The 19262-nt window shown below is 39.2% G+C and overlaps 1 protein-coding gene across 14 annotated transcripts in view; it reads right to left on the bottom strand.

The window, feature by feature from the left end:
* The window catches only part of ralgapa2 (Ral GTPase activating protein catalytic subunit alpha 2), a 560288-nt gene that overhangs the window by 277000 nt on the left and 264026 nt on the right, over positions 1–19262 (bottom strand). The gene's annotated exons all lie outside the window — the stretch shown is intronic.

Genomic DNA, 19262 nt, shown 5'->3' with positions numbered 1-19262 from the left:
ATGGATCTTGATGCATTGATGTACTCTGTAATTCAATTAATTATATCAACAGTAATTTAAATGATTATTATACATCAGTTTAGCAATTAATGAAATGAAAGTAAGATGTCTCTTGTTGAATTCTTTATGACCTAACATTTGAAAAATTCAAGACGACAAAACCTCATTTGAACAACATACAGTGGATTCCAGTAATTGGGACACACTGGGACCAGTACGTTTTGGCCCAATTAAGCAGCTGCCCTAATTATCTGAAGTTTCATGGAAAAAGTTAAAAGGGTATATAAAAAAAAGACAAACTGCATAACAAATTAAGTATTTAAATGAAATACAGAACAAATTAGAACACTATCAATACTATGACAGTACTATAAGATTGTGTATTAGTTCCTAATAGTTATCGATAGACTCAGGGTAAGCTACTGTGTTCTTTTGAGTGACTGTAAATAAACAAAATCAGTGTAGACAACTAGTGTAGATATTGGACAGCTTTCATACAATTTTCAATAACTGCATCCTCCAAATCTTCATTTTAATCATAAAATTCAAGATAATTATTGATACCTTCAAATTTTTCACAGTTCATAACTTGTTGAAGTGGTGAAATTGATTCATTTTCACTCCTGGCCATTTCTGGAATTTTTATTTTATTTTGATTAGGCTTATTTAGATATACAGCACAGCATAGGCCCTTCCGGTCCTTAAAGCTGCGCCACTCCAGCAACCCCTGACCACCCAGATTTAACCCTAACCCAATCATGGGACAATTTATAGTGGCCAGTTAACCTACCCGGTACGTCTTTAGACTGCAAGGAAACTGGAGAACCCCAGGGAAAACACACGCATTTTACGGGGAGCAGGTACACAGAGTCCTTACACAGGATGCCCGAATTGTACTCCGATGCCCCAAGCTGTAATAGTGTTGTGCTAACTGCTATGCTACCATGATGCTCAAGCCTGAATGCTTGAAACCACAATATGCAAAACAGTTCTGAATTGTCTTACCGCTTATGTCTCACCAACTATCAGTGACAAAAATCAGTGCTTTTTGAACACAAACACCATTTAAAAACTGTTCACTCTAAGCATGGTGCAGCGTCTAATGGCCACACAAGTACAAGCGTCTGACACTAGTTAGAAACTGTTCGGCAACAGCTTCCTGCCTCAATTAAGCAGCATAGGGTCCCAAATAAATGAAGGGAATCCCAGCTATCTTCTTGATCAGCTTTTGTTCTTTAATAGTTGTCCCAAATAAGCAGATGCCCAAATTAACCAGAATCCACTGTATATGAAATTATAACTTTTTTTAAAGAAATATACTTGTTCTAGCAAAATATTTGTTTCATGGATTTCTGTTAATAATCACAATATATTTTTAGAAATTCCTTTTGACAGTTGGCATCTAAATGCCTTTCTCTCAGTTAATTTTTAAACAGCAATGAACCATTGCAACTGCTCAGTTTCAAAGCTAAATATTCTCAAAGGGAACACAGGAATTATAATTAATAAAAGAAGTACAAAATAATGCTGACTGAGGCAGAACAAAGGTCTACCCATATGAGTGAGAGGCTGATTAATTTGTCATTTTATATCACACCTGGAATTACAAAGTTATGCATTGTCCTGTACCATTGTTGGCAGATATCTAGAACAGATGGGAGCTTGATTCTGTTGACATATGCTGCATTTTTATAAATGGATATCAACAGCTCAAGCTCAAAAAATGTGCTAAGTCCCTTTCCCAACCTACAGTGTAAGTCATCACTTTGGAAAAGTAATGACTTTTAAACTGTATTTACACCCACTTAAATATGCAGCATTACTATTAAGATGAGGTACAACATTATATGTAATATTTTAAGCCTTTTTATGATAGAAAGAAATAGACAAAGAATGTCAGTTTTTTGATGTTATTAAAAAAATTATAAAAATCCTTTTTCATTACAAGTTTCACTGATCATCTGAAGATAACAAAATAAATGGTAAGCAAGAGAAAATCTGCAGATGCTGGAAATCCAAGGAAATCACACAAAATGCTGGAGGAATGCAGCAGGCCAGGCAGATTCTATGGCAAAAAGTACAGTTGTTTCAGGCTGAGACCCTTCAGCAGGACTGGAGAAAATAAAGATGAGGAGTAGATTTAAAAGGTGGGGGAAGGGGAGGGAGAAACAACAGGTGATAGGTGAAACCAGGAGGGGGAGCGGTGAACTAAAAAGCTGGGGAGGTGATTGGTGAAAGAGATACAGGGCTGGAGCAAGGGGAATCTAATAGGAGAGGACAGAAGGCCGTGGAAGAAAGAAAAGGGGAGGGGGAGGAGCACCAGAGGGAGGTGATGGGCAGGCAAGGAGATAAGGTGAGAGGGGAAAAAGGGAATGGGGAATGGTGAAGAGTGAGGGGCATTACCGTAAGTTCAAAAAATTCGATGTTCATGCCATCCGGTTGGAGGCTACCCAGATGGAATATAAAGCGCTCTTCCTCCAACCTGAGTGTCAGTAGAGGTGGCCATGGATTGATATATTGGACTGGGAATGGGGAGTGGAATTAAAATGGGTGGCCACTGGGAGATCCCACTTCTTCTGGCAGAAATAGCAAACCTATTTCATGAAATCCAGTATCTAAAGTCAACCATTGTCATGGGAACATTCTCTGTAAACTTTAGATACTGTTGTGCATGAAAATCCCAGGAGATCAGCAGTTATTGAGATACTCAAATCACCCCAGCTGGCATCAAAATGTTACATGAATTACATATCTTCCCTATTTTGGTGATTAGTCTGAGCAACAACTGAACCTCTTAACCATGTCTACATGCTTTTATGCATTGAGTTGTTGCCACATGATTAGCTGATTAGATATTTGCATTAATGAGCAAGTGTACAGATGTACCTAATAAAGTGGCTACTCAATGTATATTTTTAGGGGAAAAAAAGAGGGCACCATTTACTTAACAGTAGCTGGTAATTCAGTAATGAAACAGACTTCCTCCTTACAGTAGTCGTAAAATATTGAAAATAATACATCTGTTGCAATCAAATCTATAACAGATGATTTTATTAGGAGATGACAAAATTAACACTACATATATCTATAGTAGGGATGGTGACGTTGAAGAGAAAGTGTGATAATAAATTAGGAAGTCTAGCAGAGAAAACAGGAGTCAGAAATGGCCAAGACAATAAATGACCTGGTTGGCATGCAGAAAATTATGCATTTATTTTATTAAAGATTAGTTCAAGTATACAAGTGCATTTGACCAGAATTTGAATGTAAGTAAAATATGCAGATACATTTCCCAAAACAGTAAGGAGAAGCATACTGTACTATTCAATAGGATCATGGCTGATATGACATTCCTTACAACCAATTTCCTGCACTTTTCCAAAAATACTTCATTTTCTTATTTATTGAAATATGTCTCAGCCTTAAATGGAGATGAGTATCAGTTCTTTATTTCTTCCTTCACCATGAAGAACTTTATATTTTCACACATCAGACTCCATTTGCCTATATTGCCTAAACAACTTAACCAGTAATTCACTAATACCATCTCTTATACCCATCACCCATTTTCACAAGCTCTAATTGAGGTACTAGTAAACTGGGAGCCAGTCTAAACTAAACCTGAGCTTGTCCTGCTTTTAGTCATCTCTCCACTCCAATGTCAATCAAAAATCTCTGTGAATGACAACATTTGTGTACCTCCAATTCTCCTCCAACTGAAGGTCTGGTAGTCATACTTTGTAATCTGGATCTTGAATTCCTTTCCCATGATTTTGTTCTCACTCCTTCTTTAAGATGCTAGTTAAGATCTGCTTCCTTGACCTACCTTTTACAGGACCTGGTTTATTGCTTTGGTTTCCCATGACCATTTGACTGATCACACTGCTGTAAAGCATCTTGGGACATTATACTACATTATAAGGTGTAAGATAAATGCATACTGTTTAAGACAGTGTAGACTGATTTGTAAGGACGGCACCAAACATCACCAAAATAAGAATTTTCAAATGTTTTCAAAATACCAAACTTGCTTTTGAGCAAAAAGCCTGTGTATCAGAGTTCAAAGGTTAATTTATGATCAAAGAATACAGCTCTGAAATTCTTCTCCAGATAGTCATGAAACCAAGAACGAAAAGAACAGCAGCATGATCATCAGCCCGCAAATCTCCCCTGCCTGCACAAAAAAGACAAACAAAAATGGAACAAGCACAAGAACCCCCAATTCCCCCTCCCCAGCAACACAAAAACAATTAGAAAGATTGGGTGAAAAGCACAGAATATAAAAAAACTATAAGACTGAAAAAAAGTCCATAGTCCAAGCCCATTCCCAAAATGCAGAAAAGTCCGGGGACAGCAGCAGCCTCTGCCCTCTCCAGCAGCAGAGTGATCCCACCATTGATCAAAAGGCAGGCAGCCACTGCTCACTTTCTGCATTCTCCTCAATGTTTCAATCTCGCTCATGCTTTAATTGGCGAACAATGGAATCTTTAATAAGCAAAATGAAGTTGAACATCGGCAACTGACCTGTCCTGTAGCCTTCTCGCCAAGGTTCGAGCACGCTGCCTCTACCTCCCAGAATCCTCTAGGAGAGCAGAATGCTGGAACACCCAAACAATCTCCAATCCGCAAATCACAGGCTCTAACAGTTCCAGAATCACATTCACTTAACATAGCTGAATTTGATTTTGCCTGATGTTTGAAAACATGGAACTTGGTGCTTAAATTTGTGGATGAGCAGAGGGAATTTTAAAACAAAAGATTGAACATTGATATTTTATCTACATTCACTCACAATGAAACATTAGATTTTAACAATAACCAATTATCAATACAAATCAGTGAATTCATAAATTCTTTTACAGATAACAAATATTTGGTTCTTTGAACATCCAACACATTTTACAGCAAACGTTTATTAACCATTACAACTCTGGTGCTACAAAAACTAACAAATTGTGCCAATTGTTGGCAACTTAATTGCCAAATCCTTACTGCTTACTTTAATAACTCATACAAAATTCTTTCACATTACAGAGAAGTAGCTATCAAAGCTAGGTGGAAACAAAGAACTTTAGATCAAGAATTTTCTGCTGTTTCCAATTCAATTAATAGTGCTTTTGCTTTTTAAGCTTGGTCAATTTCTTCATATAAATAGAAAATTGTAACTGGTACTCTAATGATAATGATATAATAATGCAGGTCAGGAGTGCTCATTAAAATGATACATGGTGCAGCCCTAACAAACACAGATATTCCATAACTACCCTGGATAGCATAATCTGTTACTATCCAACTCATCTGAAAGTCACAATCTGCATGAGAAAACCGCAAAATGAGAACATCTGCCCTTTATCAGTAGGATCATAAAAATCAACTAATTCAAATACAGACATGTTTTTCTTCCCTTTTAAAGCACAGTTCAGTAAATATGAAATGCAGCAAGCTGCTTGCTACCTGGTAAATGAATCACTTTAATTGAATGCTTTGTACACAGTGCTTGTAGAAGTGCAAGCAGTAGAGAAAACATATGGCTATACAAAAAGGCAGTTGGTGAGTGCACTTTGTTACTACGACAATATCTTCGTTCCTGGGTCATTAACCGTTGATGAACAAAACTAAGATTACAAAGGGATTATACTTATTACAGCAATGAACTATTGATTTCTTTTAGACGAAAAGAGGACCATTGAAATAAACAAAATCTCAGAGTTATTAATAATCATGATCACACATACTGTATTAAGAGAATTTCCAACTTATTTTAAATGCTAAAATTTGGACTAGAGAAGCTGTGGGATGGAGTTGTGGTTCGTCCCACCAAAGATTCAAGAGAACAGGGCTACGCTGTGAAAGTGAAAAGTCAGAATGCTCTCGGGTAAGCTGGGGATAAAGTGCTGTTATGTTCTGACTCATTGCAGCTAATTATTAAACACACTTCCGAAGAAACTTTGTCAGCTACATCCCATTTGACTCCTGGGAATCGCTGGCCCATAACCACTCAAAGAGGAGAGGAACTATTTGAGACAGCATTGGGAAACACGAGTCAAAGCATCAGGAACTCAAAAACCCTGCAGAAAATGGCTAGAGGAATATACCTCCTCACTAATTACTTACACATGCATCCTATCACCACCAACTGCCCCAACTTTGGAAGAATCTACCATTTCTACATTGACTCCATATTCACCTTGGAACCCACAAACCCTGCATGTCATTCCTGATGCTGAGGGACAATCTGAGAAGATGATGATGGCAACTTTCCAAGTTGTGAAACATTATTCAACATCGTCTGGGGATCTTCAAAATTTCACACAGGAATGCACAATTTCAGAATGATTATTACAAAATAATCAACTATTTTGCAGTTAACTGTCCCACCTGTATCAACTAAAAAAGAACTTCACTAAAAACACAAATAAGACAGTGTTACTTTTACATTCACTTTGGCGGATGAAGTACGTTTTGTTTTGTTGACATGGCATAAGTGCTATAAATCTGCAAATATCAACCTACATGATTAACAGGGCAAATTCAGCTCTAAAACTTTAAGGAAAATTTGCTTGAATTCCCATTAGAAAAACAGACACACATATTAAACAGCACCTACAAGAAAAAAATCTGCAGATGCTGGAAATCCAAGCAACACAGACAAAATGCTGGAAGAACTCAGCAGGCCAGGCAGCAACTATGGAAAAAAGTATAGTTGACGTTTCAGCCTGAAATGTCAATGGTTTACTCTTTTCCATAGATGCTGCCTGGCCTGCTCAGTAAATCCAGCATTTTGTGTGTGTTAAGCAGCACCTACTGGAATTAATATTTCAATTTAATGAATTGTTCATTTTTGCTGCTCAAAAATAAATTTTATTTATAATACTTCAAAAAGACCGAGAAATAGGAAAAAGGAAAACGACTCTAAAGCTGAGTGTTAGAAACTACTGCTTTACCTCTTTCATGGAAATAAAATTGACACAATGAGAAAACCAACATCTTCAACACAGGGACACCTAAGATCTTGCCCACATTGAGCCATTCAGGCAGCTGCCTCAAACAGGACTTGAAGCTCTTGCATATGTTAGCCATAGCCCTACAATCCAGATTATGATTTGATCTCTGAAATCAAGCCTCTCTCTAGGAATCTGGATGTGATGCTTCTCCACTTTGGTTTCACTACCATGAATGTGTTCTATCAAGTAATCTCTACCAAAAAGATATGTAAACTCTTTCATTTTACATTGGGTTAGAAGTAGCTGGATTCCTCCTGGCAGCATGCCAATCCAGACAGACATAGGCAGCTGCGAAGGTCCTCTATACAATGATTTTTTTTGCAGCTGAAAAAATAAAACTTTTTTCCCCCTCAATTCAACCTTCTGGATTTGAATGACAGTGGATAATGTCCACAATTAAATAAAGAGTCATATCCATACTAACAGATGGATTGCAAACTTCATGTGTCACAGGACTGAATTGCTCTGATGCTATCTTCTGTTGCCTCAGGGCAAAAAAAAGGTCAGCAGTACGAAACTGAGTTTGCTTTGTAGCATGCAAACCAACAGCTGTTTTAAATGGCTAGAAAGTGTTCCTTGCTTTTAAAAAGCAACAAACCTAAACCAATTTATGAAAAGAAAGAGTTTTGTAAATGCATCCCATCTATTATGCTCCTTAGTCAGTGCACAGGCCCGTAAACTAAGAACTCTAGTATAGTTGGTCAGAGTGACTTTGGATAAGGAGTCAGTAACTTTCGAAGATTAGTTAGTCAAAAGGGGAGTTGCCTCCAATGCTCCTCTTCCAAGTACCCCACAGAGAAAAGATGATTCCACCTAAACAAAACAGTATCTTCTTATCCAAAATGCCTGCTTTCTTTTAGAAATCTTAAAACTAAAATAAACTAGATTTTTTTTTTACTCGATGTGTAATAATAATTGCTGGGATTTATTTTGCTTCATGAAATTTAGTTGGAGGAAATAAATCTTGGCGGCTAAACAACATGCAACAGTAACTGTACAAAACAATGACTTTGTTTCAATTTGTCCCTCTGTGTCCATTCAGAGAGCTATATTTAACCATCTCAGAACCAGTCTATTATCGCTGTTTTACATGATGTGAAATTTGTTGTTTTGCAGCAGCGATAAAGTGCAAAGATATAAAATTGTGACAAATTACAAAACAAATAAACTGGGCAAAAAAAAAGGGCCAATGAAGTAGCATTCATGAATAGTTCAGAGATCTGATTTCCGGGGAAGAAACTGCTCCTGAAACATTGACCGTCAGTCTTTGGACTCTGATAACCCCTCCTCCTTGATGGTAGTAATGCGAAGAGGGCATGTCTTGGATGGTGAGCGTCCTTAACAATTGATCTCCCCTTCTTGAGGCACAGCCTCTTAATGGTGGGGAAGGTTGTGTCCGTGATGGAACTGGCTGAGTTATCCCTGCACACTGGAGCCTCCATGAATGGCTGAGATGCAAGCAGTAGGAACGGTCTCCACTGTTCATATTATAGAAATGTGCAAGAGTCCTTGGTGACATACTAAACCTTAAATCCCAAATAGAGCTGCTGGTATGTCTTCTTCAAAATTGCATCAATGTGTTGGGCTCAGGGCAGATCCTGTTGACCACTCGATGAGGACTGGTGTGTGTTCGCCCAAATCCACAATCAATTCCTTGATCTTGCTGATGCTGAGTATGAGATTGTTGTTGCAGCACCACTCAACTAGCCGATCTATCTCCCTCCTGTACACCTCCTCATTGCCATCTGAAATCGTACCAACAGCTGTGGTGTTATTTGCAAATTTACAGATGGTGTTAGAACTGCACTTAGCCACAGTGTCATGAGCACAGAGAACGCAGAGCAGTGGGGTAAGCATGCATCATTGAGGTGTGTTGATACTCCGTGAGAAGGAGATGTTACGATCAATCTGTACTGACTGTAGTTTCCTGATGAGAAAGTCCAGGATCTGGTTGCAGAGGGAGGCACAAAGGCCCAGGCTTCCGTTAAGGAGCAAACAATTTAATGTTAACGTAATGGCACAAGAGCAAAAAAAAATGCACACAGATCTGGCATCTTCCCAGTTCAATTAAAGAGGGAAACAGTTGAGACAGAACACCCTGAATTAACAAAAACTTGTTCAACTACCAGACTAAAACTCTGATACCTTTATTTAAAATCCAAAATTGGCTTGTATTTTTAAATAAAAAAAGTTATGTTTAGTATTTATTAATAACAATGATATAGTTTAAGAGCCTGACAAAGAAGATATTGTAAGAATACATAATTTCTCAAAACATTAAAACTTTCAAATAAGAAAGAAAACAAAGAAAAATAAATTGTGCTATGAAAAGATATATTGGTCCAAAAATAGACAGGTAACTAAACATTTGGGGGACAACGGGACCAGTAATTCTTGCTTTAACTGACCCTACTACATCAATTTTTTTGTTCATTCATTCCTAAATCATGTAATATTTATTACAACATTGATTATCAAAAAATTCAGTGGGAAGAAAGAGTATTTGTGTTGCAAATGGGCCTGCACTTCACTCAAAAAGCCAGTATTGTTTAAAAATTGTAATGATCAATCTACTCATTTAATGAATGCTGTGTAATCTAAGAGACCTGTAATGCTTATAGAGAACTGCTGTTTTAATTCACACCCCTAAGTTTATCATTGGCAGTTACTCATTTACAATTAATTACTAGCTGTTGATACACTAGCCATCTGGCATCATCTGAATTGGTATTACTATCAAACAATTGTTAGGATGCTTAAACCAAGCTTAAAGAATTCTCTCCAACATATGGGAATTTAGTGTGAAGGGAAATCTGAATATTGCTTCAAGTTAATCCAGGAAAAGAGGATCAGAAAACATTAACTTAAAAAAAACAGGAGAAAAAAATATTTACTAAGAGCGATAAGTACCTGGAGCAATTTTCCAAGCAACACAACGAGAAGCAAAAATGTTGGTACCTTTGCTGAAGAGTAGGATTCCTCAATTGAAATTGAAACAGCCTTTCTGTAAAGGCCTGACGTCTTTTCTTGTGGTCTTAATATTTACAAATTGACATACTTGCTGTTAGCTCTGTTTTATACTTCAATACTGAATATATTTAATATTCCAATATAGTTTTAAACTATGGAAAAGAGATTTTCATTAAATGTTTCAGTGCAAAAAAAAACTCTAAAATTAAGCTTCCTTGAGGTGAACATATATTTGTGACTGCAAAATTTGTGATTATAAAATATTTTGAAATAAACATATTATTTCAATAAAACTTCCAATGAAATGCCATACACCAAAATGCAAAACAAATTTGTATCCCAGTAGATTCCACTTTTTGGCTCTGTGCGCCATCTGGAGGTAGAAATTAATAGGGCAACAGTGAAAGAATACATCTGTGGTTTGCTGTGTTCTAACATAGTACATTTAACCATTTTCAGAAGTCAAACAGTGATTGCTTATAATCAAATTGACTTCAAGGTACAATGCTAGCATATGAAGCCAATTTAACACTTTCTAAACCTTACCACTATCCATAGGAATAAAGCATTCAAACTGAATTATTACTTGTAATTTTCAAGCTCAAAACTTTTATTGCCTCTTTTACTATCTCTGAGTATAATGTAGGGAATAGAGCAGCAAAATGTCACACAGCATCTAGTTATTATCACATAGCTAACATTGTTATTTTCCACCAGTTTATTTCTGGATATAAATACTCCTCAGAACACTGGGGGAGAACACTCTGCTCTTCTTTGAAAAGCTTCTCAGAAGTGTTTACTTCAATATGAGTGAGCAGATGCGTATTTGTTTAAAATTTCTACTATGAGTACACCAATGTCAACCAAGACTCCAAAGAGACTACAACCCATAATGTCCCATAATGAGAATAGATAACCAATATCTATATTGGGAATCAAATGAAAAAACACAGACTACAGAGTTAAAAAGGTAAACAAAAACTTATCAAACCATCAAAATCTATACTTACTACACTAAACTATTGTTTCTATACTACCACTATTTAAATAATAATAAATATTTGAAACATTTCTATGTTGGTTAACTTGTTTAAAATCGAAGATGCTGAAACAGTCAGCAGGTGAAATAGCATCTGTGGAAAAGAAACAGTTAGTACTAAAATGGAGACAAAAAGCTTGTAAAACTGCATGGAGGGTATTAAAGCTGGGGTAACCATGGGAAAATACATAAACAAAGTTATCTGCTTAGTTTGTGCGTAGGAGGAGCTGGAGAGTAAAAGGACATAGACATAGGAACGCAGGTATGAAATGGAGAGCAGGGCAAGCCCAAGTATGTTAGGCAAAGCATGTTCTCCAGAGAGAGGAGAAAAGGAAGGGGGAAAAAAGGAGAGAAAAACAAGCTGTTGATATTCCAGATAGATGATGAATATAGACCAAGAAATCAAGTTACCCAAGGTTGTAGAATTCACAATCCAGAAGGCCGCAGCATGCCCTGATAGAATATATCCCTCAAGCTTGCTTTGGGTCTTACTGTCACAGAAAGGACACAGTGCGATAAGACACAGTGGGAGTGGGATGAAGAACTGAAATGGCAAGTGCCCTATCAGAGATGTCACCCTCTCCCACTCTCTCTGAAGCTGAACAAACTTTTTTTGGCTCCTATTCAGTTCTGACAAAGAGTCTCTGACCTGAAACATTGACTCATTTTCTCTTCCCACAGATGTAGCTTGATTTGCGAAGAATTTCTGGAATTTTCTATTTTTATTTTAGATTTTGAGCATCAGTAGTTTACTTGACCTTCATTTTTGTCAAACATTGAGCTCAATGGACATAATAGAAAATGATAAACTAAATAATTAAACAATATAACCTCTGTTGTGTGTAATATACATATCTGGATAAAAATGTAAATAAAACATAGGTGCAAAATTAGGCCATTCAGCCCATCGAGTGTGGTCTGCCATCTGATCAAGGCTGATTTATTCCCTTTCAACCACATTTTTCTGCCGTTTCCCCATAACATTTGATGCTCCACCAATCAAGAATCTATTAATCTCCACTTTAAATATACCCAATGACTTGGCCTTCACAGCTGTCTGTGACCCTCTCTGGCTAAAGAACTTCCTCCTTATCTCTGTCCTAAAGGGACATCTTTCTATGTTGAGGCGGTATCTCCTGGTCCTAAACTCATCCACTACTGGAAATACCCTCTCCACTTCCACTCTGTCTAGGTAGAAACATAGAAAACCTACAGCACAATACAGGCCCTTCAGCCCACAATACTGTGCCAAACATTAGAAATTACCTAGGGTTACCCATAGCCCTCTACTTTTCTAAGCTCCATGTACCTATCTTAAAATACCCTATCGTATCTGCCTCCACCACCATCGTTGGCAGCCCATTCCATGCACTCACCACTCTCTGCATAAAAAACTTACCCCTGGTTTCTCCTCTGTACCTACTTCCAAGCACCTTAAAACTCTGCCCTCTCATGTTAGCCATTTTAGCCCTAGGAAAAAGCCTCTGACTATCCACTGATCAATGCCTCTCATCATCTTATACACCTCTATCAGGTCACCTCTCATCCTCCACCACTCCAAGGAGAAAAGGCCGAGTTCACTCAACCTATTTTCATAAGGCATACTCCCCAATCCAGGCAATATCCTTGTAAATCTCTTCTGCACCCTTTCTATAGTTTCCATATCCTTCCTGTAGTGAAGTGACCAGAACTGAGCACAGTACTACAAGTGGGGTCTGACCAGGGTCCTATATAGCTGTAACATCACCTCTTGGCTCTTGAACAATCACACGGTTGATGAAGACCAATGCACCGTATGCCTTCTTAGCCACAGAGTCGACCTGCACAGAAGCTTTGAGTGTCCTAATGACTGGGACCCCAAGAACCCTCTGATCCTCCACACTGCCAAGAGTCTCACCATTAATACTATATTCTGCCATCATATTTGACCTACCAAAATGAACCACCTCACACTTACCTGGGATGAACTCCATCTGCCACTTCTCAGCCCAGTTTTGTATCCTATCGATGTCCTGCTGTAACCTCTGACAGCCCTCCATACTATCCACAATACCCCCAACCTTTATGTCATCAGCAAATTTACTAACCTCTCCCTCCACTTCCTCATCCAGGTCATTTATAAAAATCACAAAGAGAAGGGGTCCCAGAACAGATCCCTGAGGCACACCACTGGTCACTGACCGCAATGCAGAATATAGGTCTTTGATATTCAATTGGTTTCAATGAGATTCCCTCTACATTCTTCTAAATTTAGTGAGTACAGGCCTAGAGCTATCAAATGCTCCTCATACACTAAATTCTTTTATTCCCAGATCATTCTTGTGAACCACCTCTGGTTCCTCTCCAATGCCAGCACATCCTTTCCAGACAATGCTCCAAGTACAGTCTAACCAATCCTTTATAAAGCCTGAGCATCACATCCTTGCTTTTATATTCTAGTCCTCTCAAAATGAATGCCAACATTACATTTGCCTTCCTAACCACTGACTCAACCTGCTGGTTAACCTTTAGAGATTCCTCAACAAAGACTCCAAGTCCCTGTACACCTCTAATTTCTGAATTTTTTCCCCATTGAGAAAATAGTCTACGCCTTTTTTTTCTACCAAAGTGCAGGACCATACACTTCCCATCTGCCGCTTCTTTGCTCATTTTCTTAATCTAAGGCCTGCTGCACACTCCCAGCTTCATCAACACTGCCTGTACTTTCACCTTTCATTCTGAGGATCATTCTCATGACCCTCCTGAGTACCCTCTCCAATGCCAGCACATCCTGTGGCCCAAAAGAAAGTGGCCCAAAATTGTTTACAATACTCCATATACAGTCGAACCAATGCCTTATTAAGCCTCAGTATTACATCCTTACTTTTACTGTATAATCTAGTCCTCTCAAAATGAATGCTAACATTGCATTTGTTTTCCTCACTACCAACTCAACCTTCAAGTTAATCCTTAAGGAATCCTGCACTAGAACCCCCAAGTCTCTTTGCACCTCTGATTTCTGAATTTGCTCCCTGTCTACACCTTTGTTCCTTCCAAATCCAAATTTGCAAGTTTGCAGAAGACATGAAACATGGCAGAGTTATGGATAGTCAGGAAGGTTGTCAAAGCACATAGGAAATAAGGTTGAAAAATGGCAGAGAGAGTTTAATCCGGGCAACTGTGAGGTGAAGTACTTTGAGAGGTCAAATACAAGACTAAAGTATATAGTAAATGACAGGATTCTTAGGTGCATTCAGAGGCATCTTGGGTTGCAAGTCCATACAAGTAGATAGGGTGGTGAAGGTAGTTTGAAAGCAAACATACCTTCATCGGTTGGAGCATTTATGAGAAAAGTCTGCAAGCCACATTGCAGCTGTAGGAAACTTAACTTTAGCCATAACTGGAATATTGTGTGCAGATCTTGTTACTGCATTTCAGGAAAGATGTGGAGGCTCTGTGGAGAGTTCAGTAAAGATTCACCAGGCTGATGCCTGATTTGCAGAGTATCAAGAATAAGGTGAGACTGGGCAAAGTTAGATTGCTTTCTCTGGAGCACCGGAGGCTAAGGGGCAACCTGATAGAGGCATATAACACTTGGAAAAGAATAGTTATGGTATAGGGGAAAATTTTGAAGCAGATTTGCAAGGCAGTTTTTTAAAAATTCAGAATGGTAGGAATGTGCTGCTGGGGGAGATGGAGGAAGCAGGTGTGAAAGCAACATTTACGAGACATTTAGACAGGCATATGATCAAGCAGGAGATAGAGTACCACAGACCATTTTTGGTCAGGTCAGATTAGTGTAATATATAGCCAACTGAAGCTCTACAGCTCCACAGCAAGGTTACAGAAATATATCAGGCACCAATTACTTTTGTAGATGCTGCCTGGCCTACTGAATTTCTCCAGCATTTTGTGTGAGTTGCTCAGGATTTCCAACATCTGCAGAATTTCTTGTGACCATCATTTGCTATTCCACTGCAAAGTCTCTTTGAGATACGCCTACCCTGGAGAAGTTTAAATCTCCTCTTCGATAGGAATTCGGTAAGACCCTCTCTCACTGCTGCCTCTCTGTGATCCCTGGGGCTCTTCGACTCTTTGGCCATGTGCTCACCTAAACTTGCTACAACAGCCACGTATCCTCGGGAACTTGTTTTCACTGCCAACTTGTTCCATATGGCTTCCAGCTCTGTTTTCAGGCCTCCCAGTTTGGACCCACTGAGATTCCCAGGTACCTGCATTCAAATGACTGCTCTACATCTGCGAAAGGCAGGATTTCCTGGTGGCCAACTACTTCAATTCCAATCTCCATTCCCAATCCAACATGTAGGTCTACGGCCTCCTCCCCTTTCACGATGAGGTCACTCAGGTTGGAGGAGCAACATCTTATGTTCCGTCTAGGTAGACCCCAAACTGATGACATGAACATCAAACTCTCCATCTTCTCCCAGCACCCTTCCCTCTTCTTCAATTCCACTCTGGCCCCACCCCCCACCTCTTCTCCTCACTTGTTGATCACCTCCCCCTGTACCCCTTCTCTTTCCCTTTCTCCCACGGCTCAATCTCCTCTCCATTTGGATTTCTTCATTCTCAGTGCTTTACCTTTTCCACCTATCACCTCCCAGCTTCTTACTTCATTCCCCCCCCCACCCACCTGCTTCATCTATCACCTTCTAGCTTGTATTCCTTCCCCTATCCCCACCTTCTTATTCTGGCATCTTTCCCCTTCCTTTTCGGTCCTGATGAAAGGCTGTCGCCCGAAACGTTAACTGTTTATTTATTTCCATAGATGCTGCCTGACCTCCAGCATTTTGTACGGATCTCTCTTGTGGATTGTTATCTGTCAAGACATAATGAATGCATCTCCCAAGCCAGAGAGTAAATTATAACAAACCCTAAGATTCTCTCCATAGTTCATCCCAGTTCCTCAAGTGTATGTCTGCAAAATGTATGTATACTCTTTGGAGTACTGAAGAATAACCACAATAGAATACAAAATCCTGATAGCGGCTGGCAAAGTAGATGCCTGTTGGAGAGTCAAGACAAGGGACATGGTCTCAGGAAAAGGAAATGGCCAATTATGACCAGATTTAGGGAAGACTTCTTTACTCCAAGGGATGAAGCTCCTTGGATTCTTTTCCACAATGGACTGTGGGTGCTCAGTAGTAATTCCTTATGGTTGCAATAGCAGGGGGAGGTAGTAGGAATAAGATCCCAGTACCTATTAAATGCTCCCAACGGCATGCATCTGAAATAGCCTCTGACAACCAAGTCCAGCTCTTGGCCTTCACGTGTGGTTTAGCTACCAGACCCAACAGAACCATTTCTACTGACAGGTGAAGGGACAAAGGTGCCTTAAAACAAATTGCTTCAGGTAGAAGAGGTTCGTCAGCCATGGTTCACAGCTCATTTAGGAGAAGGAAAATTTTGATCTCAAACCTCCACTACCTTGCAGCTACACCCACTCATGGGGAAATTTTCAGGAGTAAACCCTGAGGAAAAACCCAGGGTCCCTAAGGCAGTTCTACATTGAATTCAACACTGACTGGCAACTCTTGTGATAACTGCTGGTGCCAAACTGTACCAGTGTCTGCCGTTCCTTTGGATTCATCAATTGCGTAGAGGGGAGGAGCTTGCTACATGGGCAACAGTTTGCTCTCCTTATCATACTGCACTAGCTTGTGTATCATGTAGACCACTGGTCCCCAACCTCTGGGCCACAGAACGATACCAGGCCGCAGAGCATGCAGGGGTGCAGCAGTAGCCGGAACGCACCCAGCACATCTTTAAGAAAAAAGCCGAAATAAACAAGCTAATTAATTAGGTGTCGCCCGGCACGTAAATGTTGGCACAGATCAGAAGTGATAGCTGATTTCACTTGCTCCACACGATGGTCACTTCTCTTTCCAGGGCGCTGGAGCCTTTAGCTGTTCCATTGTTTGGTCAATTTAAACGCCAGCCCAGACAGGCTGAAAAGACAGGGCTGTCAGGATCGAGGCGACATGTTGAATCTACACAAACTCCTAATAAAGTATAGGCGCTGTCGTGCTTTCTTTGTAATGACAGTTACATGCTGGTTCCAGGACAGATCCTCTGGCACTTTTCAGAGAGAGAAACGTCAATCCTTAATGCCAAAGAACTTAAAGTTATTGACCCTCTCCACCTCAGTTCCTCTAATGAAGACTGACTTCTGAGCGGCACCTAATTAATTAGCTTGTTTATTTCGGCTTTCTTCTTAAAGATGAGCTGGATGTGTTCCAGCTACTGCTGCACCCCTACATGCTTCGCGGCCCCTGGAGGTTGGGGACCACTGATGTAGACAACTAGGATGCAATGTCCATGATCAACCCCACCAACGGAATGCCTCATAGCTCAGCAACAGAGCGCATGTAAGGCTCAAAAAGAGATTTAGGCATTTTTGGACAGGCTGGAAAGTAGATCCAAGGTCAAGGATCATATGTTGAATGTTGGTGTAGGGTAATATCTTCTTAAACATTCTATTGATTATATTACACATAAACAACAGCTATTTCAAGAGCATAGGAAGTAGTCTCACTGTTTAACTCCACAAATAATGCTCTGCTATCCATCAAGTGATTTATGAACCTGACCTACCCAAAATGAATATCAGGAGGGGAAAATTTCTGCTCAAGTTTCAGTAAAAACTCTTCTCTGGTTGTCAAAGTGGGATGAATAGTACACAATTGTGCTATTCTGTCATCTGATCTAGACACTTAGTAAGCAAGGATGTGAAAGGTTACTATAGGTTGACAGTAATGCAGGGTTGAGATTACATCTCGATCAACCATCATCTTATTAAATAACAGGCTTTCTCATCTCAGTGGTCTTTTACATACAATAAATTCTTCAGTGTTTCTTGTGAGCATTTCAATGAATTGTGTAAGAATTATGTAAGAGTTTGAAATGCTACATTTCTTAAGTAATCTACTTCCATCACTAATATCAGGATTTATTCTACCTATATGCTACAATATTTGCAGACTACCTGACCAAAAAAAAAATCACTAATGAAGCTGTATGAACACTTTATTTTAAGTGGCCATTTCAGCCCATCAAGTCTATACTGGTGGACAGAACCTACCAATGATCCCTATAGCCTGTTGTTCTCACTGTCTGACTGATCCCCACCAAATTCTACCACTTCTTACACACTAGAGATGAGTTACAGTATCCAATTAACCTATAAATCCACTTTGGGACATGGGAGGAAATGGAGGACCCAGTGAAAGCCTACGATGTCATTGAGAGAACATGCAAACTCCACCCAATTAACACTGCTAGTCAGGGTGGAACCTGGGTCACTGGAGCTGTGAGACAGCAGCTCCACTAGTTGCATTGCTGTGCAACCCAAAGAAATATGGTAACATACAAGAAAAGAAATACTCCAATGCATGCTGTCAGAAAATGGTTTATTAATAGCATTTGTCTTTCTAAACTTAAGATACACTATCATGTGCTTGAAGAATATAAATATTTCCATACTTCATTTATAATTTATCCTATAATGTGAAACATACTGGTTTGACCAATTTATTTAGTTTATATTACTAAAAGACTCTGCAATCCATAGAGCATTACTAATCCCTCCAATGACCATGAGAGAGAATTAGTCATAGAATCACTCAGTCAAACAATGATGAAAACAGGTCCTCTAGTCCACAGGTCCCATTTGTCTTTATTTAGCCCATATCCTCTAAAGCAGGGGTTCCCAACCTGGGGTTCACGAACCCCTTGCTTAATGATATTGGTCCATGGCATAAAAAAAGTTTGGGAAACCCTGCTAAATCTTTCCTATCCATGTACCTCTCTCTTAAATGTTGTTAATGTATCTGCTTCAATGACTTCCTCCAGCTCATTCCATAAAGACCACTCTCCGACTAAACATGTTGCCCGTCAGATTCCTATTAAATCTCTTCCCTCTCACCTATAATTCTCGATTCTCCCACACTGTGAAAGAGACTAGGGTATTCACCCTACTGATTCCCTTGTGATTTTACGCACTTCTATAAGATCAACCCATTATCTAAGGTCTCACTGTGCACAAAAGGAGAGTGTACAAGTACCCAGGATGTACCTTCTTCTCATCAGGAAGGAAGTACAGAAGCCTGAAGGCATATACTCAGCAATTCAGGAACAACTTCTTCCCCTCTGCCATCCAAATTCTAAATGGACATTGAACCCATGAACATTCCCTCACTAAAATATTTCTTTCTTTCTGTTTTTGCACTACTTATTTGAACTTAACTATTTTA

Source organism: Mobula birostris, chromosome 8 (genome assembly GCF_030028105.1).
Source record: "Mobula birostris isolate sMobBir1 chromosome 8, sMobBir1.hap1, whole genome shotgun sequence".
NCBI lineage: Eukaryota > Metazoa > Chordata > Chondrichthyes > Myliobatiformes > Myliobatidae > Mobula > Mobula birostris.
Note: the sequence above shows the minus strand (reverse complement) of the source record. Positions and strands in the feature narration are given on the sequence as shown.